This window comes from Canis lupus, chromosome 25 (genome assembly GCF_048164855.1).
Source record: "Canis lupus baileyi chromosome 25, mCanLup2.hap1, whole genome shotgun sequence".
In the NCBI taxonomy this organism is placed as follows: domain Eukaryota; kingdom Metazoa; phylum Chordata; class Mammalia; order Carnivora; family Canidae; genus Canis; species Canis lupus.
The window spans coordinates 37705407-37732559 of NC_132862.1; the positions used below are offsets into that span (position 1 = coordinate 37705407).

The following is a 27153-nucleotide window of genomic DNA, read 5'->3' on the forward strand; positions in this document are numbered from 1 at the left end:
TCAAGGTCTTCCAGCTGGGTGGCACCTGGGCGGCTCAGTGGTTGAGCATCTGCCTCTGGGTCAGTTCATGAACCCGGGGTCCTGGAGTCCCACATCAGGCTCCCCACAGGGAGCCTGCTTCTCCCTCTGCCTGTGTCTCTGCCTCTTGGTCTCTCATGAATAAGTAAATAAAATATTTTTAAAAAAGGCCTCCGGCTGGACTAAAAATTAAATTTATGTGACCTAGATTAACAGAAGCAAAAATAATTAAAAATCACCCCAAAGTTTTATTATGTGCACAGAGAGGCCCAATAATGAAATTCAGAATTAAAGAAATAACCAAGATAGGCAGTTTTTATACTGTTTAGACAAAGAGACAATAAATCTGAGGAACTGACAGGACAAAGAAAACTTAACTTTAAGAGCTTTGATTAGTAAGGAATTCTAAACAGAATTTGGGGTAGTAAATTAGTACAAAGTAACAAAGGTGGTTTCCATAGCTTTCTGGGCTCTGAATTCCCTCTCTCTGATGATAAGAATGTCTCCTCACCTGGTTACAAGAAGGCTACCTTTCACAGTGGAGATTTATTTCCTGCTTGCAGGGGAACAGAGGAATGTCTGAGTGTCCTTCTTGGATAGGCTGTCTCTTAAATAACTATTTTTTTTTTAAGGTTTATTTACTTATTTTAGAGCGAGAGCATGAACAAATGAGCAAGGGGAGGGGTACAGGGAGAGACAAGCAGAGAAGGAGACTCCCTGCTGGGTGGAGCCCAGTTTTTTTAGGGGGGCTCAATCCCAGGATTCTGAGATCACCATTTGAGCTGAAACCAAGAGTTGGCGGTGGCTATGGCACCCAGGTGCCGCTCTTAAGTAACTTTTGCTTAAAATAATCAGTATCCCAAAGTGGTACATTTGGCCCCTACACCTGCAACTTGCTTTTCCTCCATTTCTCCAAACAAATTTATGCGCTTCTTTGACACCTCCGTCCTTAACTGCTCTTCCACTCCCAATCTGGCCACTTCTTTCTCAGCAGGCTGATGAGTTCAAAATCATTGGTTTTCTCTGTCTGTCCCCCTACCAGCTCGGTCCACCGCTTCCCCTGCTTTCTCCCTCCTTCCCACACGCATTCTGCTACCCGGTTTCCACGTCCCTTCTTTCCCCAGCCTTGCGCTCCGCGCCCCTTTCCACTTTCATTCTTTTCACTGCACCCTCCTTGGCCAAAACGGGCCCCAAAGCAGTACCGAGGCAAAGAGCACGTGCAGGTGGCTGCCGGGATTCCCGGGTCCGGGGCGGGACAGGATGCCTGTGCGCCGGGGGCGCCGTGCCAGCCCGCACGTCGCTGGCAGTGACGGGAAGATGACGTTGGCTCAGAGCCGGCCACCAGGCCCCCCGCCCGCCCGCCTTTCCGCTCGGCGGCCCGCAGCGGCTAACAGGAACCGACACCCCATTGGCCAGAGAAAGCTGCAATTTCTAGGAACCGGAGGCATCTCTAGAGACATGCAAGAGTTTTGCCCCAAGGGCAGATGTTGTTCTCCACAGCTAATCCCCAAACATCCCTTTTAGCATCACTCAGTGGGGTCAGTCTGCTGCTGCTCCATTTGGCCCCGAACGCCATGCCTGTTTACCCTAGAGTCTAGTTTGGTTTTTCCTTTTTCCCTTACCTTATTTTCTCCCCTCTTCTCTTTTCTATGTACATCCCCCATTTCACATGTCACCTAGCCTTGGATCTTTACAAAATCATCATCTTCTTCTCCTTCTTCTTTTAAGATTTTATTTATTCATGAGAGACAGAGAGAGAGAGGCAGAGACACAGGCAGAGGGAGAAGCAGGCTCCTTGCTGGGAGCCAGATGCGGGACTCAGTCCCAGGATTCTGGGATCACCACCAGAGCCAAAGGCAGACACAACCACTAAGCCACCCAGGTGTCCCTACAAAATCCTCTTTATGCCCCTGCAATACCTTGATTATTTTTTAAACTCAATTTAATGTATAAAATATATAGAATTCATACATTTTAAGTGCATCTGACTGATCGTGACTTCTGACAGATATACACACTCATACAAATACCACCTTATAGATTTGCACCTCAGAAAGTTCCCTTAGCACCTTGATCCTTGCTGCAGTTACTCGGTCATTCTCCAGTCACACCTTATATTTATTCCATGGATTACATTTATTCAGTACCTTTTATGAAACAAACACTGATGTTGCAGAAGTAAGAAACTAGAGCAGCAGTTTATTTTTATATATATTTAAAAATATGTATCATATATATATGTGTATGTATACACGCACACACACACATACACACATACAAACCCCACATCTTCTTTATCCATTCATGTCGATGGACATCTGGACTTTTTCCACAGTTTGGCTGCACCAGCTTGCATTCCCACCAACAGTGTATGAGGGTTCCCCTTTCTCCATATCCTTGCCAACATCTGTCTTTTCCTGACTTCTTAATTTTAGCCATTCTGATCAGTGTGACCAGTGTGAAGTGGTATCTCACTGTGGTTTTGGTTTGTATTACCCTGATGCTGAGTGATGTGAAGCATTTTTTTCATGTGTCTGTTGGCCATTTGTATGTCTTTTTTGGAGAAATGTCTGTTCATGTTCATGTCTTCTGCCCATTTCTTGACTGGATTATTTGTTCTTTGGGTATTGAGTTTGCTAAATTCTTTACAGATTTTAGATACTAGCCCTTTATCTGATAAGACATTTGCAAATATCTTTCCCCATTTTGTAGGTTGTCTTTTGGTTTTGTCGACTGTTTGCTGTGCAAAAAGGTTTTTATCTTGATGAAGTCCTAATAGCTCATTTTTGCCTATTGTACTGCCCCTGACCAGCACAGTTTGAAAGGAGAAGCACATAAAATGTGACTCATGCTTTCTGCTCTCCCTCTACTTAGTATATATTTCTGATAATCTCTCCTTTTTAGACCCTCAGACAACTTGATCACCTGACTAAACTTTCCTGAGAAATAAATGATTTTTTTCCCTCTGTTTTCTTTTTTACCTAAGGAAGACTGAGGGTGAATATAACACACCAGACACAGAATTACTGCGGAGAAGAAAGCAAGGTGGGAATGTACTACATTAGGGAGAATTCTCCATAGGGCTGGGAGGGGGCATACCCTAGCAGTAGGGGGATCTGAGGCTCTGTTTCAAAACAAATCAAGTCTGGGAATACAGTTGTAAATGCTACTGGAAGGCTCCTTGGCTGGGGGACAGGAAGTAAGTCACTGGAATGGACTCATAAAAAAAAACAAAACAAAACATCATCAGGGACTACTGAGTTTAATGAGACATATTAGAAAAGACGGGGAAGTAGGCTACTGACAAGACATACAAAGGGTAGGGTGTACAGGGAAGGGTGAAGAATCAATCTAAGAAAAGCAGGCTATGGGCACCAAGATAAAAATTAAGAGAAGGAACAATAAAAACAAAGGTTTGTTGCAATGTTGATGTAAACCTGGCCCTCTTCCTCACCCAGTGACATAGGGTTTCTACTTCCTTTTACTGTCACATATTACTCAAGTCTAGAAACCAAGACAGCAGAATGAGGAGATGACCTCTAGATCCACATATTAGATGTTCAGGTCACAAAACCAAGACTCTTTGATAGGCTGTTAGAAACATTTCAACAAAAAGAATGTGTCTTCTAGTGAGCCCAGAATTCAGCCTGAGTTCGTTCTTTTATGTCTTTTTCTTTTTTATATATAATAAAGCAAGTAAAACTGTACAGTGTACAGTGAAGTGTACAGCTGGGTGAAGATTTACATCTGTATTCACCTGTATAACCACTACCCAGATCAAGATCTAGATTCTAGAACACTTCTAGCTCCCCAGAATGTTTCCTTGCATCTATTCCAGTCTATAACCTCCCTTCCCAGAGGTAACTATTATACTTACTTACATCATCATCATTGAATTTTCTTGTTCTTGATCCATATATAAATGGAGTCATATCATATAGTATGTACTCTTTTGTGCTGGATTTTCACTTAACATAGTGTTTGTGAGATGTACCTGGGTGGCTCAGTTGGTTAAGTGTGTACCTTTATTTTTTTATTTATTTTTTAAAAAGATTTATTTATTCATTCAGAGAGAGAGAGAGACAGGCAGAGACACAGGCAGAGGGAGAAGCAGGCTCCATGCAGGGAGCCCGACACGGGACTAGATCCCGGGTCTCCAGGATCACGCCCCGGGCTGCAGGCGGTGCCAAACCACTGTGCCACGGGGGCTGCCCAAGGTGTACCTTTAGCTCTGGCCATGATCTCAGGGTCCTGGGATCAAGCCCTGTGTCATTGGGCTCTCTGCTCAGCAGGGGAGCCTGCTTCTCCCTCTCCCTCTCCCTCTGCTGTATATTCTCTCGTGCTCACTCAGTCTCTCAGATAAATAAATATTTAAAAAAAACACACAACACACATAGTGTTTGTATTATATAGTGTGTATCAGTAGTTCATTCCTTGCTATTGCTGAGTAGTATTCCATTTGTGGATATGCCAAAATGTATTTATCCATTCTCCTTTTGATGAGCACATTACTGTTTCTAGTTTTGAGTTATCAAAAACATTCTTGGCATTTGCCGTACATATGAATTCTTTTCTCTTGGCTATATGCTTAGGAACGGGATTGCTGGGTTGCTATTTTTTGTCAATAAGTAATCATTCTAAATAAATAAAAACAAGTGATCTATATCGTGTCTTAATGTATATGGCATTTTATTTTTTTTTTTTTTAAGATTTTTTTTTATTTATTCATGAGAGACACACAGAGAGAGGCCGAGACACAGGCAGAGGGAGAAGCCTGATGTGGGACTCGATCCTGGATCCCGGGATCACACCCTGGGCCAAGGGCAGATGCTCAACTGCTGAGCCACCCAGGCGTCCCTGTATATGGTATTTTAATAACAAAAATTTTATAAGCATTCTTTCAATTGATCTTTAAAACATTTTTGTGAAGTAGAGTAGATAATACTATCTTCTTTTTGCAGGTGTAGAAACTAAAACAAGGACAATTTAAATGTCCGATATAAAGCCATAAAATTAACGTATTCTGAATTAGAACTAGAAACCACATTTTCTGATTCCTAGTCAAATTCATTTTTCTTTTTATATTCCTTTTATTTCACTGGCCTCAAGTGAATGGAGAGGTCACCCAAATGTCTACTCTGCCCTGGACTGTCCCAGTTTTATTTTTTATTTTTTATTTTTTTATTTTATTATTTATTTATTTATTTATTTATTTATTTATTTATTTATTTATTTATTTGACTGTCCCAGTTTTAGCACTGAAAGTGCCTGGGCAAATGGGGATGGTTGGTCACTCTATAGAACAAAGAAAGTTGTCAAATGGATATCACAGCTTGCAAATGGGCAGGGAAAAAGAAAACATGTCTGAGTTAGCTCATTTGTCCTCTTTCATTCCCAAAGAAAAGATTTTTCTTTAAGGTTTTATTTATTTATTCATGAGAGACACAGAGAGATAGAGAGCAGAGACACAGGCAGAGGGAGAAGCAGGCTCCATGCAGGGAGCCCAACGTGGACTCAATCCGGGTCTCCAGGATCACGCCCTGGGCTGAAGCTGGTGCTAAACTGCTGAGCCACCCAAGCTGCCCAAGAAAAGATATTTTGAATACAATAGTAATGCAGTATCCACACATTTATGTCCTACATATTCAACTGTATTCTTTGACTTTGGAAATCATCTAGACTAATGCTACTCAAATGTGGCCCAAGGATCAGCAACATCATCTCATCATCAGCCTGTTAGAAACACAAATTCATACGTGTTCCACCTCTCCTTCCCCCCAGCCCCAGGACTACAGGATCCCAGTCTCTAAGGGTGGGGCTCAGGAATTTGTATCTAACAAGCTCTCCAGGTTAAGGTCAAGGGAAGCTATGGGAAAAGGGAGTTTTTAAAAGTTTGAGAAATGCTGATCTAGCCAATTTCCTTTCCAGATATAGGAATACCTATTTGGTTTTAAAGATCTCTGGGCAGAATGATTCCACTATCTCACTTTACTTTTGTAAAACAAATCCCATTGTTTGTAAAACCTTCTTTCTTTAAAGTTTTTTTTTTTTAGTATATGTGCTGCTGAAGCGAGCTCTAAAGTTTGCTTGTTTTTTTAAGATCCCCTTGGGGGGGCGGGGTACAGAGAGAGACAGACACAGAATCTCAAGCAGAAAATCTGCTGAATGCAGAGCTGGACACGGGGCTCAATCCCAGGACCCCGAGACCAAGAGATCAAGATCAGAGCCAGGGACACCTCGGTGGCTCAGTGGATTCAGTGGATGAGCATCTGCCTTTGGCTCAGGATGTGATCCCGGAGTCCCAGAATTGGATTGAGTCCTGCACTGGGCTCCACTGTGTGTGTGTGTGTGTGTGTGTGTGTGTGTGTGTGTGTGTTGCTTCTCCCTCTGCCTGTGTCTGTGTCTCTCATGAATAAATAAATAAAACATAAAAAAAAAAAAAAAAAAAAAAAAAAGACCGGGGCTGAAATCAAGAGTAGGATGCTTAACTGAGAAAGCCAACCAGGTGCCCCTGTAAAACCTTTCTTGCTTGTTAAATCTCTTATCTAATGTTCTGGTCCAACATGAGAGTGCACAGTATCATTAGTATTTTTTTGTCCTTTTCTAAGGCCATTCCAAGTGTTTTTCATTATCACTTAATGATCACTTAAGGTCCAGAATGAATCCTAGTGAAAAATTAGAGTACATCTAAAGAAAGACCTTGTGGTTCCAATGTGAGTATTCATGAATCTTTAAGAAAATCACTTTTCAAGTTATAACATTATCAGAGACTATTGCACATATAAGAATTATGAAGCCTAGAAACAGAGAAAGAAAGAATAGCTGAGTTGGATCACAGGTGAGGAATAAACAGATGACAGCTTGGCATAAATAGAAGGAATGTGCTGAGTGAGTATGCTAGCAGGGGCTGGGATCAGGCTCCCAGTTTGTTTCCTTAGGATTTTCAGTGACTTCACTGGAATCCATCTACATAGTTTGTTTCTACTCTGTTCCAGGACAGAAGATTGTCCTCAACTCCAATCCAGTTTCGCATTGTCCATCTATTCTAGGCTCCCTCTTCCTTCCATTTCCCCAGGGAGAGGTTGCTATGGAGATGAAATTATAGTAAGTCAGCTGGTAAGAAAAGCTGTGACAGAAGCAGAATGGGAGAGGGGGTAGAGGGAAAAATAAAAGATTAAGACAAAAGAAAAAGACACAGACACAGATGAGACTTGATACAGTCAGATGAGGAACTGCACAAGTGATAAGATGCCATCAACAACTTATAAAAATGAATGGGGACCTACTGCTCACAGTTACAGGCACACAGTAGAGGTTGTTCTAAGGCAACAGACATAAGCAAACCCAGGCACTTGAAATATGTAGAGACACAGGAGGAGAGATACACAGTCATCTCCAAATTGAACCAAACCATACAGGATTCTGGTGAAAACAGCTTCACACAGAACCTTGCTGAACAGCAGCAGTTCCAAGGAAGTGTTTGTTTATCCTCATATGCCTTCCTGAGTCATTCTTATTTCCAAGGAAGGGACTGGTGGGAGATTATACCGAGGATAACCTTACTTCAGTATTATTTTCCCTTCCTTTTTTTTGCTTGTGGTATTCTGAAAGGAACCTCCCAAAGACAACCAAAGGCTAGGATCTTTCCCTTAGATCTAAAACCCTTTTGGTTTCTTGACTATTCCTCCTTCCATCTTTTCAATATTTGTATCTCAAAATTTCTACAATTCCTTCTCTTTCTTGCTCTTTTTTCTTTTTCTCCCCCTATTTCTCCCAGGTTACAAGCCACCATCTTTTTTTTTTTTAATTTTAATTTTAATATTAATTTTTTATTTATTTATGATAGTCACACACAGAGAGAGAGAGAGAGGGAGAGAGAGGCAGAGACATAGGCAGAGGGAGAAGCAGGCTCCATGCACCGGGAGCCCGATGTGGGATTAGATCCCGGGTCTCCAGGATCGCACTCTGGGCCAAAGGCAGGCGCTAAACCGCTGCGCCACCCAGGGATCCCTTTTTTTTTTTTTTTTCAAAATTTTTTTTTACAAGCCACCATCTTAATGCTCCTTTTGTCTATCCCATTCTCTTTTCCAATAACTCTCTTTTCCTAAACTCAGGCTTATCTCCACACCCTGGCCAGAACCTTGGCTTCCTTCAATTCTATTCTCCATTTTCACCAATTAGCTGCATTCTTACTCATACCTCTCCATCTTTGGATAAGATAACATCTAATAAAAACACTAAGAAACAATGGTTTTCTGAATGCAGAAAATTTTTAATGAGCTTTTAAAAAGGCAATGTTGAGAAAAATGAAGATATATACATAAATATGTATCAAGAGAGTCTACAAAATGCACAGCACTCTACTGAATAATACAGAAGACCCAAAGTTTCTCGCCTCAAGTTGACTGCAATCTGGCTATGGAAGCAACAAGATAAAAAAAGTTCGAAGGAAATCAAAGTATTAAGAGATTCTGTTCATCTGGGAAGAACCCAGAAAGCCTTTATGAAGTTAGAATTTGGAATAGGTCTTGAAAGATGAGTAAGAGATGAAAGAAGAGAGAAGCAGAGATTACAGAAGGGCATTTCAGGAAAATGCAATGGCCTTGGCAAAGGTATGGCGGTAGGGAGTTTGGGCAGAAGGTCGACAAACAGTGCTTTTGACCAATTTAGCCGAAGAGCAGGGTGTCTACAGAAGTCTAGTGAGAGATAATGCTGGAAAAGCAAGTTTAGGCTATGCTGCTGCAGTCTTTGAATACCAGACATACTACTTTGACCATATGCCCTTAGGTGGAGAATGAAGTAAAATCTTCATTTTTTCCTTTTTCTACAGTACTGTTTGTCCTCCAGAGATACCAAACATGTCACTTTTATCTTAGATGCTTTGTCCCGTAAAATATGTTCTCTTCATTCTGAGTTTTTTCTAATTTCTTCTTTCCATTGCTTCTCTCAACTTGACCCCTGAACCCCAAACTCTGTTGTTTCATTTCACTATCCACTCCATTGGTTCAGTCAGAGGGCTTTCTGGATAGAAACCAACCTGGTGCGATGGTGGTGGAAAGCACTCTCTGCAAACAGTCTTCTTTCACTTCTACTTTTAGAACGAAGACAACATTGAAAATTAGAAAACTCAGGTAGCAGCTCAGACTATTGGTCCTGTCCTGCTGTGCTATACACTAGCTAGTCATTAGTTAAGTCATTCAACCTGTGTCTTGGTCAGCTCATGTTTTTTTTTTTTTTTTAAGATTTTATTTATTTATTCATGAGAGACACAGAGAGAGAGAGAGGTGCAGAGACACAGGCAGAGGGAGAAGCAGGCTCCATGCAGGGAGCCTGACGCGGGACCCGATCCGGGGTCTCCAGGATCGCGCCCTGGGCCAAAGGCAGGCGCCAAACCGCTGAGCCACCCAGGGATCCCCCCTCATGGTCTTAAGGCTGAAGAAGGACCTAGCTTTTTATTCTCTGCAACCTCAAGAGTACCACAAATATACTGCCTATACAAATACTTAGTGATTCATTACCCCAAGGAAGAAAGGTGGTAAATTATAGAAATATTTTGACTATTAATTAGGTATTCACTTATCATTCCTCTTTCAAATAGACACTTGAAATTTCCACATTTTTAGAAGCTTCCCTGGTTCATTTATGTGTCTGGTATATATAGACACATTCAATAAATATCTGAATGAATGAATTTCCAGCTCTAAACATAAAGATATAGAAGGAGGATTATTTTTGCCACCAGATTCTAAGTGGTAACACAGTTGTAATTTGAAAAATTAGAAGCATCTGAAAAGAACTATCTGGTGGTTGTTTTGGATATGGCCGAGGAAAGAATTTGCTTCCCTTTTTCTTTTTAGTTTCTATCCACCCTCACTCCTTTCAGGTACTTAGAGAATGAAGCTCTTTACTCCTGTCTCATTATTTCCTCTTTGATCTTGACACCTGCAGTCAATACCAAGCAATGAAACAGCCCCAGGAAGACTGGCGTGTTCCCACCGTGCAGGACGTGCAGTGAGCAGCATTCTTCTGTCTCCCACACCTCTAAGTACAAACAGTGACAAGACAGTGACTTCTGCCCCTGCCTGTCTCACTAGTAACAAACTAATGAACATTATGAGTATAGCTATATCCCAAAATAGCTGCATGCCTCACTGGGGCACCTGAAAGATAAGGAGAACAAAGCTTCCAGTTTAAGTTGTATTGTATTTATCTAACATTATGAGATGACAGAAGAAAAGCAGATTATTCCTCAAGAGACATGACCTTTTTACTGGGGAAGAGAAACTAAAGTGCAATGAGAAAACTGAGAGTATAATTTTCCTTTAAATAAAAAGTAAATAAAAATGCCCAAATTTGATCACTGCACACTTGTTAATTTTTTTTAATACTTGCTAATATTGTAAAAATTATGGAGACTGGGAGAGTGACAAAAAATTGTAGGGGCATCTGCTGGCTCACTTGTAAGCACGTGCCCCTTCCATCTTGGGGTCATGAGTTTGAGCTCCACGCTGGGTGTAGAGATTGCTAAAAAAACAAATTAATAAATTTAAAAAGAAAAACAAACAAACAAACAAAAAACAACTGGGAGCTATGAAAACTTTTTGAAGTGAGAAAAAGTACTGCTTAATTATTTTCCCATTAAATTCTAGAAAGATACTAATGGATGGTTGGCATGCAATAAAACGAAAGAGTAGGGCAGCCCCAGTGGCTCAGCAGTTTAGCGCCGCCTTCAGCCCGGGGCGCGATCATGGAGACCCAGGATCGAGTCCCACATGGGGCTCCCTGCATGGAGCCTGCTTCTTCCTCTGCCTGTGTCTCTACCTCTCTCTCTCTCTGTCTCTCATTAATAAATAAATAAAATGAAAGAAAAAAAAAAAAGGAAAGAGTAGTGATTAACTGGATGCAGAATTAATTCATGAAGTTTACATCGTGTCAGTTTTTCACCTAAGGTTTTACTAACCTTTTTCCCAATGAGGTTAGAAGAAAAAGTTCAGATTAAAAAAACCTAGTACTATTCTGGGCCAGACAATTCTTTGTTATTGGGGTTAGTCTTGTGCATTTAAGATATTAGCAGCATCCCTGGTCTCTACCCACTAGATGCCAGTAGCATTCTCTTTACCACAGTCACAGCAACCAAATATGTCTGCCAGATGTCTCTGGGGAACAAAATCACTGCAGAGTAAGAACCATTCTCTGAGGAAATCTCTAATGAGATCCCTAGGTAAAAGACTGCAATACTTCCCCTATATGGAACTCAACTATTTGGAAAACTACCTTATTTTGAATATAAGTTATGAAAAGCAAAGGAAAAAAAGAGATTTTCTCACTAGAGTGCAAAGCCTTCATAGGAGGGCTCTGTTGGCCCCTCTCAGACACCATACTTACTCTCTTTTTAAATTACTATAAAATATTCCCAACATACAATGCAAAATGTTAATATCGGATACAGAGCATAAATTTGTTTTCTGGTTTCCAAATTACCAACATATTGGAAGAAAATTAGAACTGATGTCTTATGGGGCAGCCCAGGTGGCTCAGCGGTGTAGCACCACCTTCAGCCCAGGGCGTGATCCTGGAGACTCAGGATCCAGTCCCACAGCAGGCTCCCTGCATGGAACCTGCTTCTCCCTCTGCCTGTGTCTCTGCCTCTCTGTCTCTCTCTCTCTTTCTCTCTCTGTGTCTCTCATAAATAAATACATTTTAAAAATCTTTTTTTTTTAAGGTTTTTATTTATTTATTCATAGAGACACAGAGAGAGAGAGAGGCGCAGACACACACAGGCAGAGGGAGAAGCAAGCTCCATGCAGAGAACCCGATGTGAGACTCGATCCTGGGTCTCCAGGATCACGCCCTGGGCTGCAGGCGGCGCTAAACCGCTGTGCCACTGGGGCTGCCCACATTTTAAAAATCTTAAAAAAACAAAACAAAACAAAACTGATGTCTTATGCCACAGGCAGGGGCCCTAACACACAAGAAAGGAAACAAATTATAAAAAGTGAACAAACATAGGTACACCTAGGTGGTTCAGTGGTTAAGTGTCTGCCTTCAGCTCAGGTCATGATCTTACGGTCCCTGGTCATGATCCTGGAGTCCTGGGATGGAGCCCCATGTCTTGCTCCCGGCTCAGTGGGGAGTCTGCTTCTCCCTCTCTCCCTCACCTCACTAGAGCTCTCTCTCACTCACTCGCTTTCTCTCCCTCTCAAATATATAAATAAAATCTTTTAAAGAAGTGAACATGTTTTTGGTAGAATGACAAATCAGAGGGATATTAGTCCTATCTTTGGGATATATTTCCAGATCACTTTAGCCATTGGCATCCTACTTTACAAAGATATGACCAAGATGATGAAGTACCTTGAAACAAAGTAATGAGAGCAGCTGAGGGAACTAGCATTATTTAGCTTAGAGGATGGAGAAGAAAATGGTAACTTCAAATATCTGATGTGCTTCCAAAATACATATATTTCAGTAACCCCAAATGGAAGTAGACATCACATTTATATTATATTTTAAATAAGTTCAATATCATAGAAAGGAGTTTCTAGTAATTAGAGCTATCTAAAATATAATGGGCTGCCATATAAGGTAATAAGCTTCTCACTGCTGACTTATCTCTTGATTTCCAGAATCATAAATTATTGCCTGTCTGCTATTTCTACTTCAAGGGCTAAAAGGCATATCAAACTAAGCATAGCCAAAACAGAAGTACTGGTTCCACTTCCAAATCCCCAGATCGTTTCTTTTCTTCCTTCCTTAGTATTATCCATCATATTAAAATTATCACTATTCATTCTTTGGCAAAAGCCAAAATGCTAGGAGCTCTTCCAGATTTCTCTTTCCCATACCTTGCACATTTAACACAGTAGCAAGTTTTTTTTTTTTTTTAAGATTTTATTTATTTATTCATGAGAGACACAGAGAGAGAGGCAGAGACACAGGAAGAGGGAGAAACAATCTCCCCACAAGAAGCCCGATGTGGGACTCGATCCCAGACCCCAGGATCACATCCTGAGCCAAAGGCAGAGCTCAGTCACTGAGCCACCCAGGCATCCCAACACAGTAGCAAGCATTATTAGCTGTCAGTCCAAAATATACCCAGATATCTTCCATTCTCTACTGCCCTACCCTTGTCAAAACCATCATAATTTATCACTTGATCTATTGTAATAAGTCTTTCTCTTTTGAAAAATTTTATTTACTTTTTAAAAGTGATCTCAATTCCCAGCATGGGGCTCAAACTCACAATCCTGAGTTCAAGAGTCACATGTTTTACTAACTGAGCCAGCCTGGTACTCCTGCAGTCAGTCTTTTGATCAGTCTTACTGATTCAACCTTATTCTCCCAGAATTCATTCTTCAGAGAGTTATCAAAACTATATCTGGCCCCTAACTCTCTTTTCTGCCTTATTTCTACCACTATTCCCCTGATTCACTAAGCTCCAGCTGTATTGGGTCTTTTTCTGTCCCTCTATTATATTAATTTCATTTTTGCCACAGCGCCTGCCTGGAGATGTCTTCAATTCCTTCTTGTCATTCAGGTCTGAGCTCAAAGCCTGTTCTTCAGAGAGGCCTTCTTTGAGTAGACTATGTTGCTTTTCTACCCACCCATCATTTATCATATCTCCCTGTTTTAATTTTCCTCATAGCTCTTATCATTATCTGAAATTACATCCTTAGTTATTGTCTGTCCCCTTTCATCAGGGAACTTGCCTATCAATATTATTTGACCATACTCTTAATGTCTAGAAGGAACTTGATACATAGTAGATGCTCAATTAATATTTGTTGAATAAATGGATAATCAAATAATAATATAGATGAACTGAATTAACTTCTTACATTTGGTAGGAAATTGAATTGGATAATTACACATTACTGAGCTTTATTAATAACTCAGTGGGATTGAGGACTGGGAATTTATTTAATTAAGAAATTTTTATTTATTTGAGAGAGAGAGAGAGAGAGAGAGAGAAAACCAAGCAGAGGGAGGGGCAGAGCAAGAGGGAGAGAGAGAATCTCAAGCAGACTTTGCATGGAGTGTGGACTGTGTTGTGGGGCTCAATCCCATAACCCCAACATCACAACCTAAGGCAAAATCAAGAGTCAGATATTTAATCAACTGAGCCACTCAGGTGCCCCAATAACTGTGCATTTATAACAGTATCAATCCTCTCCCTAGTTCTTTTTTTTTTTTTTTTTTCCTCTCCCTAGTTCTGTTCACTTTTTTCAGCACCCTGGATGTAGTATCGAGGAAGTCTAAACCAATCCTGGGGATTTTTCAGGTGAGTGAATCAGGACTACGGGGCAAGACTTAGGAATCTGGCATTTGAAGACATCTCCAGGCAGGCCTTGTGGCAGAAATGGAGAGATAGAAAAAATAATCAGACAACCAAGCAGTTATCTTCAGAGGGTTAAGTATAGGAAATGACATCTCTCTACAGGAGTATTGCTCAAGATATTAAGGTACAGAAAAAACACTTCATTCAGAGAAACAAAGCTTTGCCAGCCTTTTCAAACTCCAATATAATCCCTGTTTTCCTCATTTACCCAGATGACCAGACCACATGCTTTTTTAGAAAATGGATTTTGTTAATTGTCATTCCTTACCCTCACCTCACCCTTAATCCATTCACTCTAAAATCCTGCCTGTTTTAGAAATTTCTATCTTTTTCTCCATATCTTATCCTCACTATGGTCCAGGACACTGTTCCATCTATTATTCCCAGTTCTGCCTTAAAATTTTCACTTTCTGCTTGTCCTTTCCTGTGGCCAGTGGGATTCTAAAGTACCTCTATCCTAAAATACTTTCATTCTTCCTATACCTCAACTTTTCTAAAGTACTCTGTCAAGGTACACTGTTGAATTCCTCCAAAGAGTGATCTATACTCTCTGTTTCTATTTCTTTCCCTACAATCAGTATCAACTTATTTCAGAATAGCTAGTGGTCTGCATAGAAGTCCATACCTCTATATGAAATTACATACCTGCTACTCACAGTATCTTTGGTATGACTGGAATTTCATTTACTTTATGAAATAAGGTTATGGCCTATGCCTACATGCTTGGGAGAAGGTATAATTTCCCTAAAAAAAGTAGACATTCTTCCATTTGTTTTATTTATTTATTTATTTATTTTTTCATTTCTTTACATTTTTTTACATTCTTCCATTTGAAGAGAAGTAGTAGGTCTATAAAATGAAACCAGAACTCTTATACATGTATATATAAGAAACTGGACCATGTTCCCTTAGACTGAGTTTGATGTGTTTGAGGACCCTCCCAAGAGGTACAAGGTTGGCCTCTGATACATGGAACTAGGCTAGGAGCTTCTCAGCAAGATAGGTCTTCCATGAACCACTTCACTGAAAGAGAAGTATCTATTACTCATAACTCATAACTCTTGTAATATTCTTTTTCTCTTATCTCCTGGTCTTTGGAAAATCTTGCAACAACATTCCAGGCTAATCTCGGTTGTATTAAGTATTGGAGTATAGAGACAGAATCAGAGAAAAAGAAAAGCATTCTGCCCTCCTTGTGCTTCTTCCTTGAGGTTACCAAGATGGTAGGTAGTCTTTAGCAATAATTTCCAAAGAAAAAATGTTTTTGCTTGAAGGTTCAAGCACTCCTCTCCACATTCCATTCCAACCTCTCTACTGAAGCTTCAGTTGCAAAAGACATAAATAACCTAACCTTCTTAGCTCTTGTCCAATGCAACCTCTTTTCATCATTTAAACTGTTAATGAGCCCCCCAATATCTCTCAGTTCCAATACAATTTTCTAGGTAGTCTTTACCTTTTCTGATTGTTTGTTCTACTTTTTTTCCTCTTGGTTCTTCTTCCTCAATGACTCTTAAACAACAGGTTCATCTTTGAACAGCTTCTCGTGTTCTCAACTTCTCTCACAGAAGGGACTTCAAAATTTGGTTTTCATTCCAAACATTCTTTTGAATTCCAGACCAAATTTATAATTACCTGCTATGAATCTCCCCCTGGATATCCTATAAGTACCTCAAGCTCAACATGCTCAAAACTCATCTTACAAATCTGCTTCTGCTTTTTCTCCCCTAATTGATTTCCCCCTTGGGTTAATGGGATTACTAATTACCTAGTTCCTAAACTAAGATTTCTGATGCTTCTATCTCCTTCACTTTCCAGCTGTCAAGTACTTTCAAATCCGCTTTCAAAAAATGTCCCTCAATACTGGACAAGATCAAATTTTATTTTGAAAATGGTGCTGTTTACAACTAGATATCCATTAATGTAAGAATGAAGTTGGGCCTCTTCCTTACACTATACATAAAAATTAACTCAAAATAGTTCACATATCTAAATGTAAACCTTTATGACCTGGGTCAGATGAAACTTTTTGTGATATAATATCAAAAGTACAGGTAAGGAAAGAAAAATGAAATAAATTGGACTTCATCAACATAAAAGTTTTGTGTTTGAAAGAATACCATCAAGAAAGGAAAAGAACAACCTATACAGTGTGAGAAAATATAATTCATATATCTGATAAAGAATATATCTAGAATATACAAGAATTTACAATGTGGGGGGCGGGGGTGCACCTGGATTGGTTCAGTTGGTTGAGCATCTGACTCTTGATCTCAGCTCAGGTCTTGACTCAGGGTTGTGAGTTCAAGCCTCATGTTGGGCTCCATGCCCAGCGTGGAGCCTACTTAAAAAAAAGAAAAACAAAACAGAATTTACAACTTGGGAAACCTGGCTGGCTCAGTCAGTAGAGCACACAACTTACGATCTTGGGATTGTGAGTTTGAACCCCACACTGAGCATAGACCTCAGGAAAGAGAAAGAAAGAAAAAACAGAAAAAAAAGGAAAGAAAAAGGAGAAAGAAAGGAAGAAAGAAAGAAGAGGGAGGGAGGGAGGAAGAAAGAAAAAGAATTTACAACTTAACAAAAAGATAATCCAATTAAAAAATGGGCTAAGTACTAGAATAGACATGTCTCCAAAGAAGATACACAAATGGCCAATAAGGAAAAAACATCTTTAGTCTTTGAGGAAATGCAAATTGAACTCATACGCAGATGCCAATTAACATGCACTAGAATAGCTGTAATAAAAAAGACAAAATAATAATTATTGTTCCAAAGATAAGGAGAAATGAGAACCTCACAATTGCTGGTGGGTATGTAAAATGGTGTGGTGCTTTGGAAAATAGTTAAATAGAGTTACTATATGACCTAGCAACTTCACTCCAATATATATGTTCAAGGGAACCGAAAACCTATGTCTACATAAAAACATACACAAGAATATTCATAACAGCATATATTCATTATAGTAAAAAATGGAAGAAACCCAAATGTTCATTTAGTGATCAATGCATAAATGAAAGCAGTATAAGCATCATATAATTAAATATTATTTATTCATAGAAGTAATGAAGTACATGTTATATAACATGGATGAATCCTGAAACATCACGCTAAGTAAAAGAGGCCAGTCACAAAGGTCATGCATTTTATGATTCCCTTCATGAAATGTCCAAAATAGGCAAATCCATAGAGACACAAAGTAGTTTAGTGGTTGCCAGGGGCTGAGGCTGAGAGAGGTTAAAGAGGAATGCAGAAAGACTGCTAATGATCATGGGGCTTCTTTTAGGGATAAAATGTTCTAAAATTGATTAATAGTTACATATCTCTGTGAATATACTAAAAGCCCTTGAATTGTAACACTTTAAGTAGGAGAATTATATGGTAGGAACTCTATGTCAATAAAACTGCTACATTAAAAAAAAAAGAGTCCCTCAAATCCATCTTCTATTCCCCATGCTCATAGTCACTGCTTAATATGCAGTGAATATTAACTAGTCTCAGCTTCCTCACTTTTCTTAGTATAATCTTAAACCTCACATCACTATAGTTGCCTTTTTAAAAGATTTTATTTGTTTATTTATTTATTGAGAGAGAGAGAAAGAGAGAGAGAGAGCAAGCTAGAGAGCTTGGGGGTAAGGAGGAACAAAGCAGACTCAGAGCTAAGTACAGAGCCTCACTCAGGACTTGATCCCATGACCCTGAGATCATGATCTGAGCCAAAGTCAAGTGTCAGACACTTAACCCATTGAGCTACCCAGGTGCCCCTATAGTTGCTTTTTGAAATACAGATCTATTCTAAGCAAAATATGTAACATGCAAATTATAAAGGATAAACCTTATAAATATGACCACATAAAATCAAAACTTTCTATTGTGATAAAACATCACTAAATTTTAAAAAATTGGCAAAGAAGTGTGCAACTCATAGGACAAAGGCTTAATTTTCATAATATACAAAGACATCTTTCAGAGCAATAAAAAAAAGTGAACAATAAAAGACAATAATAGCCTAGCACAGGAACAAGCATTCCTACGGGAAGAATTAGTAATGGCCAAAACAAAAAAGACATCCAAATTTAGTAACAAAACACATGAGAATAAAAAGGGTTTTGGTTTGCTTTGTTTTGTTTTGTTTCCCCTACAGAGACTGGTAAAAAATTATGATGACTGACTATACCCAAGCCTGGCTTAAGTTTTAGAAAACAGGCGCTTGGAATAAATGTAAAATCTGCGACCTTTTTAGACAGCAGGTTGAGGATATCTACTAAAATGTGAATATTTATACTCTTTGACCCATGATTTCTACTGTGCAGGTATCCCACAAAATACTGTCACAGTACAATAAAGTACAAAGGTGACCACTGCAGCACAGAGTTGGGAGGAAAAGTTTGGAAACAAGACAAATGTTTAAGAGAGTTTGTGTTTTAAAAATTGTTGCCTAGGGCAGCCCCAGTGGCGCAGCAGTTTAGTGCCGCCTGCAGCTCAGGGCGTGATCCTGGAGACTCCGGTTTGAGTCCCGCGTTGGGCTCCCTGCATGGGGCCCGTTTCTGCCTTTCTCTCTCTCTCTCTCTGAATGAATAAATAAATAAATCTTAAAAAAATAAAAAAATAAAAATAAAAATTGTTGCCTATAATGTCATCTTGCACTGTTACTCCCCCTTACCTGTTATCACTGTTACAACATTGATATTTTTTTTCAATTTCCCAGGAAATACCAAGCTCTGTTGCACCTTAATGCCCTATAAATATGTTCCCTCTGCCAAGAATGCTCTTTTCTTCCACAGCTAGCATATTCTTTTAGATCTCATTTTCAATGTTACTACTAAGAAAGGCCTTCTCTAGTCACTCTTCCTAAAGAAGAACCTCCTCTGTTAATTTCTGTTTTAAGTGATTGTGGCTTTCTTCCATGCCCAGCTTGGTATCTGCTGTAGATTGGGCTTTCAATAACTGTAACATGAATGGTATAGCTACCAATAAAATACTATGTCATTATTAAAAAGAATAAAATATAACTACATATATTGACTTGAAAATGTGCCTAGGTATATATGTTTCTTCACTGTCTATTGTACTCTTTTTTTTTTTTTTTCAAGTAAGCTCTATACCCAACATGGGGCTCAAACTCACAACCCTGAGATCAAGAGCCTCATGCTCCCTTGACTGAGCCAGCCAGGTATCCCTCTTCACTGTGTGTTTTTTTTTTTTTTAATAATATATGTTTATTGGGGATCCCTGGGTGGCGCAGCGGTTTAGCGCCTGCCTTTGGCCCAGGGTGCGATCCTGGAGACCAGGGATCGAATCCCACGTCAGGCTCCCAGTGCATGGAGCCTGCTTCTCCCTCTGCCTGTGTCTCTGCCTCTCTTTCTCTCTCTGTGTGACTATCATAAATAAATAAATAAATAAATAAATAAATAAATAAATAAATAAAATCTAAAAAAAACATAAAAAAATAATATATGTTTATTGTAAAAAAAAGTAAAAAAATAAAGAGTAAAAAGTAAAAAGATATACACTGCATTCCTATTCTTTTTTTTTAAAGATTTTATTTATTTATTCATGAGAGACACAGAGAGAGAGAGAGAGAGAGAGGCAGAGACACAGGCAGAGGGAAAAGCAGGCTCCACGCAGGGAGCCTGACGTGGGACTTGATCCTTGATCCCAGGACTCCAGGATCACGCCCCGGCCCAAAGGCAGATGTTAAACCACTGCACCACCCAGGGATCCTTTTTTTTTGTTTATTCATGAGAGACACACAGAGAGAGAGAGAGAGAGAGAGAGGGGAGAGAGGCAGAGACACAGGCAGAGGGAGAAGCAGGCTCCATGCAGGGAGCCTGATGTGGGACTCGATCCCAGGACTCCAGGATCACCCCCGGGCCAAAGGCAGGTCCTAAACCGCTGAGCCACCCAGGGATCCCTGCATTCCTATTCAATGTCAAGATTAACTATGGTTAAACTTTGGGGGTGTACATACACGATACATGTACACACATTATAGATGAATACATATACATGCTCTCTGTATATTATGTATAATTTAAAAAATGGTTTTATATAAATACATATATCATTTTACCATTCTGATATTTTTTCACTCAACAATGTATCACACATATTCTTTTATATCAGAACATGTATATATGCTACACAGTGGCCCATAATATGGTAGTGGACACCATAAGTTTATTGCCATTGCAAATAATGCTGCAATAAACATCTTTATGCATTTATCCTTGTGAATTTCTGAAAGAGTTTTCTAGGAAAAAATTTATACATATGAAATTGCTACTTTAAAGGTAGATACGTTTTAAATTTTGAAAGAACTGGAAGGTTTCCCTTTCCTAAAGTACTAATTTTTATTCCACACCAAGGATGTAAAGAGTGTCTTATTATATCTCCACCAAAACCAAATATTGATAACTTTTTCTTTTTCCTGAAAAAGAGCTAGCACACATATAAGAAACCAGGGGAGAGGAGGCACAGAGGGAGAAGGAAGGAAAGTATCTTAAACAGAATCCCCATGGAGCCCGATGCAACTCGAGCCTCAGTCTCATGACCTGAGCTAAAATCAAGAGTCAGACACTTAACTGAACCACCAACACCCCTTGATCATTCTTTTAAATTTGTCCGGTCTCATAGGTAAAAATAGGATATCATTTCTATGCTGGTTATTATTAATGAAGTAGAGTACATTTACATATGGTCATGTTTTTGTTGTAGTTGATATTTATGTGATCTATCTCCTCATAGACGATACTCACTATGGGGTGCGTGGGTGGCTCAGTTGGTTAAGCATCTGCCTTTGGCTCAGGTCATGATCTCAGGATCTTGGGATGGAGCCCCAACACATCCAGGCCCTGGTCCCACTCCCACTCCCACCCCCCACTTTTCCCATCCTTGCTTGTTTGTACATGCACTCTCTGTCTCATATAAATAAATAAAATCTTTAAAAAAAACAAGAAGGGGGGATCCCTGGGTGGCGCAGCGGTTTAGCGCCTGCCTTTGGCCCAGGGCGCGATCCTGGAGACCCGGGATCGAATCCCACGTCGGGCTCCTGGTGCATGGAGCCTGCTTCTCCCTCTGCCTGTGTCTCTGCCTCTCTCTCTCTCACTGTGTGCCTATCATAAATAAAAAAAAAACAAAAAAAAAAAAACAAAAAAAAAAAAACAAGAAGGGGCACCTGGGTGGCTGTTAGTTAAGCAGCTGCCTTTGGCTCAGGTCATGATATCAGGGTTCTGGGACAGAGCCACATACTGGGCTCCCTCATCAGCTGGAGAGTCTGCTTCTCCCTCTGCCCCTCTCTTCTGCTATGCTCTCTCTCTCAAACAAATAAATAAATCTTTTTTAAAAAAGATACTATTTTTTTTTTAAAGCAAAGTATGGTTAGAATGATCTCATTAAAAAAAATGATCTCATTCTTTTTTTTAAAGAAGTGTATTTTTTTTTGTAAGATTTATTTATTTATTCATGAGAGACAGAGAGAGAGGCAGAGACATAGGCAGAGGCAGAGGCAGAAGTAAGCTCCCTGTAAGGAGCCTGATGTGGGACTCGATCCTGGGACCTGGGATCACGCCCTGAGCCAATGGCAGACACTCAACCACTGAGCCACCCAGGTGACCCAGAATGATCTCATCCTTATGGACAAATGAATTATATATAAATATATACACATGTACATGTGCACAGGGAAAAATATGGAGCATTATACCACATGCTGACTCTAATGAGTGGGATTATAATGACCTTTCAGCACTTTATCTGATGTATATTTTTTTAATCTGACATATATTTTAAAGATTTTATTATTTATGTGAGAGAGAGAGTACACAAGTGCGGAGAATGGCAGGGGGAAGGCACAAGGAGACCCCTTGCTGAGCAGGGAGCATGTTATGGGGCTCAATCCCAGAACCCAGGAATCATGACCCGAGCCAAAGGCAGATGCTTAACAGACTGAGCCATCTATTTGACCTATATTTTTCTGGAATAAATGAGGGGGGGGGGGAATGAATTAAGCATGCTTTGTTTTGTAGTAACAAATATTAGTGACAAATATTTTATTTTATTTATTTTTTTAGTGACAAATATTTTAAAACAATGATCTAATTATAGCACTGTTGTGCTCAAAACTCTTCAGTGATTGCTGTCTGCAGTGTAAAGTTCATATTGATTAACAAAGCAGTCAAAACCTTACACAACTGACATTTCCATCCTCCTCATTCACTCCTATTTAATCTAGTTGCATGGACTATCTCTGTACTCTTTTTTTAACTATTTATTTATTTACCTGAAAGGGGAGGAGCAGGGAGGGGGCAGAGGAAGAGGGAGATAAGTAGACTCCCCACTGTGGGGAGCCCCTGCAGGGCTTGATCCTAGGACCCTGAGATCATGACCTGAGCCAAAATCCAGAGTCAGACATTTAACTGACTGAGCCACCCAGGTGCCCCACCTCTATACACTTTGTATTATATTTTCTCTATCTAAAATATGATTATTTACTGCTTCTGTCAGTGGCCCAACTCAAATGTCAGGAGGGCATAATTAATTGTTTCTGAGCGTTGGAAAGAGCACAAGTGGAGGGACTAAAAAAAAAAAAAAAAAAAAAAAGAAGGGGGATCCCTGGGTGGCGCAGCGGTTTGGCGCCTGCCTTTGGCCCAGGGCGCGATCCTGGAGACCCAGGATCGAATCCCACGTCGGGCTCCCGGTGCATGGAGCCTGCTTCTCCCTCTGCCTATGTATCTGCCTCTCTCTCTCTCTCTCTATCATAAATAAATAAAAAAAAAAATTAAAAAAAAAAAAAAAAAAAAAACAGTTCTGGGGATCCCTGGGTGGCTCAGCGGTTTGGCGCCTGCCTTTGGCCCAGGGCGCGATCCTGGAGTCCGGGATCGAGTCCTGCATCGGGCTCCTGGCATGGAGCCTGTTTCTCCCTCTGCCTGTGTCTCTGCTTCTCTCTCTCTCTCTCTCTCATAAGTAAATAAATCTTTTTTTTTTTTTAAGTAAATAAATCTTAAAAAAAAATAGTTCTATTATAGGATTAGCCATAACCTTATGTCTTAAAGTTGAATGCGCACATTAATTTTTTTAGTTTCCTTTCGTTTTCTCCCAGCACCCAGTACAGGACCTAGAAGTATAAAGGAGCAGTTACGTGGGGCTGAATGGCAATAGGCCATGTCACTACAGAATTATCAGTCTTGGGGTGCCTAGATGGCCTAGTAGTTGAGCGTCCACCTTTGGCTCAGGTTGTGATCCCAGAGTCCTGGGATCGAGTCCTACATTGGGCTCCCTGTGGGGAACCTGCTTCTTTGTCTGCCTATGTCTCTGCCTCTCTCTCTCTATGTCTCTCATGAATAAATAAAATCTTAAAAAAAAAAAAAAGAATTATCAGTCTTATGAGACATAAAAGCATAGGAGACCTATGAGACTCATAAATTCCCATGGTGACACCACATAAGACTGTACAGATTGTGTTTGCATACCCCAGATTACCACACACATCAGAGGTTATGTGAATGCTTCCCCCCACACCCCTGCAGTGCAGGACTTCTTGTCTTGCATGGGGGAACTGGGAGAGAGAATACAAAATTCAGGCAGATGGAAGGGTGTGGTAGTATCTGAGAAGGCTTGGTCTTTGAGAAAGACCTAAAGGCTTGATACTAGTTGCCCTGACAATATAAGTGGGAGGGAGATAGGAGAAAATAGTGCTCTGGGTTGAGAGTACAGTGTGAGAAAGAGCTTGAAGAACAGAGTATGATATGTTTGTGATTCTGCAAAAATTTATGTATAGAAGTATAGAGGGCCAAGGAATGAGAGGAGAGTTAAGTAAGAAGGGATCATATCATAAATGGCCTAAAACCTTCTAGTTTTAGAAGTTTAGACTTTATTCTGAGTACCACAGAGAGCTAGCAGGTTTAGCACCCTAATAACATAAGCATGAATTTTAGAAAGACTACTGAGATTAAAAAAACTATTTAGGGGCTTTTATACGAAGAGATGACAATGACTTGAACTGAGGTACTGGCAAGTGGGCTCAGAATATTAGATATTGAAAGGACTTAAAATATAAACCTAATGCAAACAAACCTCTGTTTTCAAGTAAATTTCCTTGAGAGGCAGATATTATGATTTATTTGATTTGGTTTTTCCTAAACCTTAGATGGCAAAAATAAGATATAGAAATAGTTGTGATAAAGCAGGAAAAATAATGTGGAACTTGACCTGGGGGTATTCATTCAATAAACATTTACTGATCAACTATGATATATTGAGTCTTTGGCACAATTCTCTTTATAGCCATAGAGATATACTCTTATGACTTAAAGCCACTGATAAGCTTCTAGATATGTGCTGATCATGGAGAAGAGCCTTTCTGAGAGCTGGTGGCCCTCTTTGTAGAAGAAAATCTTCTAGAAATTATCTTAGCTAATCTTGGTTTGTTTCTCTATAACACAGGCAAGGTTTCAAATTCATTAGAAGATCAGGTACTAACTTGGCATTTACTTCCCTTTAGCATTCATAACCTTGAATTCTATTGGTTTTGGAAGAATAACCTCTCGTTTATCCACTTCAAGAAGCCTGTGTGGAATGACCTCTCTCTCTCCCATGTTGGAAAGAGCTATTCTTCCTTAGGCCTGCCACACTTTCACCATGGGGATTTCCCCACGTCTGGGGCATGTTTATTTTCATCTCTAATTATTCCATATCTCTTTCTCCTGCTTGGCTTTTATCACTGCCACTTTGGAGCCATAGATAATATTTTATAATGGAAGAAAAAAAAAGCTATTTGGAATGTTGGGTACTCAGATAGGGAGAGGAAGCCTAGGCAAGAAAAGGGGAAAGGTGAGGTATGCTGGCACCCCCTGGCAGTAGGTAGGAGAATCTCCACCTGCGCAGTCCTGGAGGCAATGGTTCTTACTTAAGAGTCAAAGTCAGGTTCTGGAAACCCCCAAATTAGATAATCTCTAAGGTCTCTTCCAATTTAAAAATTTTACAATTATCATTGTAAGATGTCACCAACAGATCTATTTATAAAGTTGATAGGTAAATAAATAAATAAATCTTCACTGAAGTGAGGATTGATAACTTGAGATTCAGAAAAATCTTGGAAAACAGAAATTAAATTTCTAGGATTTCCTATAATTCCTTTAGTAGATTCTGGTAAAAGTTATCCAAAACATTAACAACCTTTTGCCTCTAACTTTTGGCTTCTCTTACAATCTAATCAGCAATGTGACAAAGTCACAAGCCTACCCTGTTTTACTGCACTTTGTTTTATCATGCTTTGCAGATATTGCATTTTTCATAAACTGAAGGTTTCTGGCAAACTTGTGTTGAGCAAGTCTATCGGCATCATTTTTTAAAAAAGATTCTATTGATTCATTTGACAGAGAGAAAGAGCGCGCACAGGCAGGGGGAGCAGTAAGCAGAGGGAGAAGGAGAAGCAGGCTCCCAAGGAGCAGGGAGACCAACATGGGGCTCAATCCCAGGACCCCAGAATCATGATCCAAGCCGAAGGCAGACACTCAACTTACTGAGCCACCCAGGCACCATGGCACCATTTTCCCAACAGCATTTGCTCACTTGGTCTCTCTGTCACATTTGGTAATTCTCACAATATTTCAAAAATTTTCATCATTATTATATTTGTTATGGTGATCTAAGATTAGTGATCTTTGATGTTACTATGATGATTGTTTTGGAGTGGTCCAAACTGTGCCCATTTAAAATGGCGAACTTGGGATCCCTGGGTGGCGCAGCGGTTTGGCGCCTGCCTTTGGCCCAGGGCGCGATCCTGGAGACCCGGGATCGAATCCCACATCGGGCTCCCGGTGCATGGAGCCTGCTTCTCCCTCTGCCTGTGTCTCTGTCTCTCTCTCTCTCTCTCTGTGTGACTGTCATAAATAAATTTAAAAAAATTATTAAAAAAAAAATAAAATGGTGAACTTAATGGATAAATGTTGTGTGTGTCCTGACTGCTCCACTGATTAGCCGTGCCCCCGACTCTTTGCCTCCCCTTGAGCCTCCCTATTCCCTGAGATACAACAATATTGAAATTAGGCTACTCAATAGCCCTATGATAGTCTCTAAGTGTTCACCTGAAAGGAAGATTTGTTAGTCTCTCACTTTAAATCAAAGCTAGAAATGATTAAGCTTAGTGAGGAAGGCATGTTGAAAGCTGAGATAGGTCTCTTGCACCAAACAATTAGCCAAGTGGTAAATACAAAGGAAAAGTTGAAGGAAGTGAAAAGTGTTATTCTAGTGAACACAGACATGATAAGGAAATGCAACAGCTTCATTGCTGATATGGAAAAAGTTTTAGTGATCTGGATAGAAGATCAAACCAGCCACAACATTCCCTTGAGCCAAAGCCTAATCCAGAGCAGGGCCCTAAATCTCCTCAATTCTAGGGAGGCTGAGAGAGGTGAGGAAACTGCAGAAGATGTCTGAAGCTAGCAGAGGTTGTTCATGGGGTTCAAGGAAAGAAGCTGTCTCCGTAACATGAAAGTGCAAGGTGAAGCAGCAAGTGCTGATGTAGAAGCTGCAGCAAGCTATCCAGAAGATCTAGGTAAGATCTTTAATAAAGGTGGCCACACTAAACATTTTCAATGTAGACAGACAGCCTTCTATTGAAAGAAGATGCCATCTATGACTTTCATAGCTAGTGAGAAGTTAGGCCTGGCTTCAGAGCTTCAAAGAACTGGCTAATGTTAGCAGATAATGCCACTGGTGACTTTAAGCTAAAGCCAATATTCATTCACCATTCTGAAAATTCTAGGGCCCTTAAGAATTATGCTAAATGTACTCTG

The 27153-nt window shown here is 40.0% G+C and overlaps 1 protein-coding gene and 1 long non-coding RNA gene across 9 annotated transcripts in view; one reads left to right on the top strand and one right to left on the bottom strand.

Moving 5' to 3' along the window:
• The window catches only part of LOC140617533 (solute carrier family 2, facilitated glucose transporter member 3), a 108780-nt gene that overhangs the window by 47208 nt on the left and 34419 nt on the right, over nt 1–27153 (bottom strand). The gene's annotated exons all lie outside the window — the stretch shown is intronic.
• Nucleotides 1376–10375, top strand: LOC140617534 (uncharacterized). The gene is made up of 4 exons (XR_012017754.1): nt 1376–1556; nt 3005–3063; nt 3712–3878; nt 9967–10375. It is a non-coding gene; the product is annotated as an uncharacterized lncRNA (long non-coding RNA).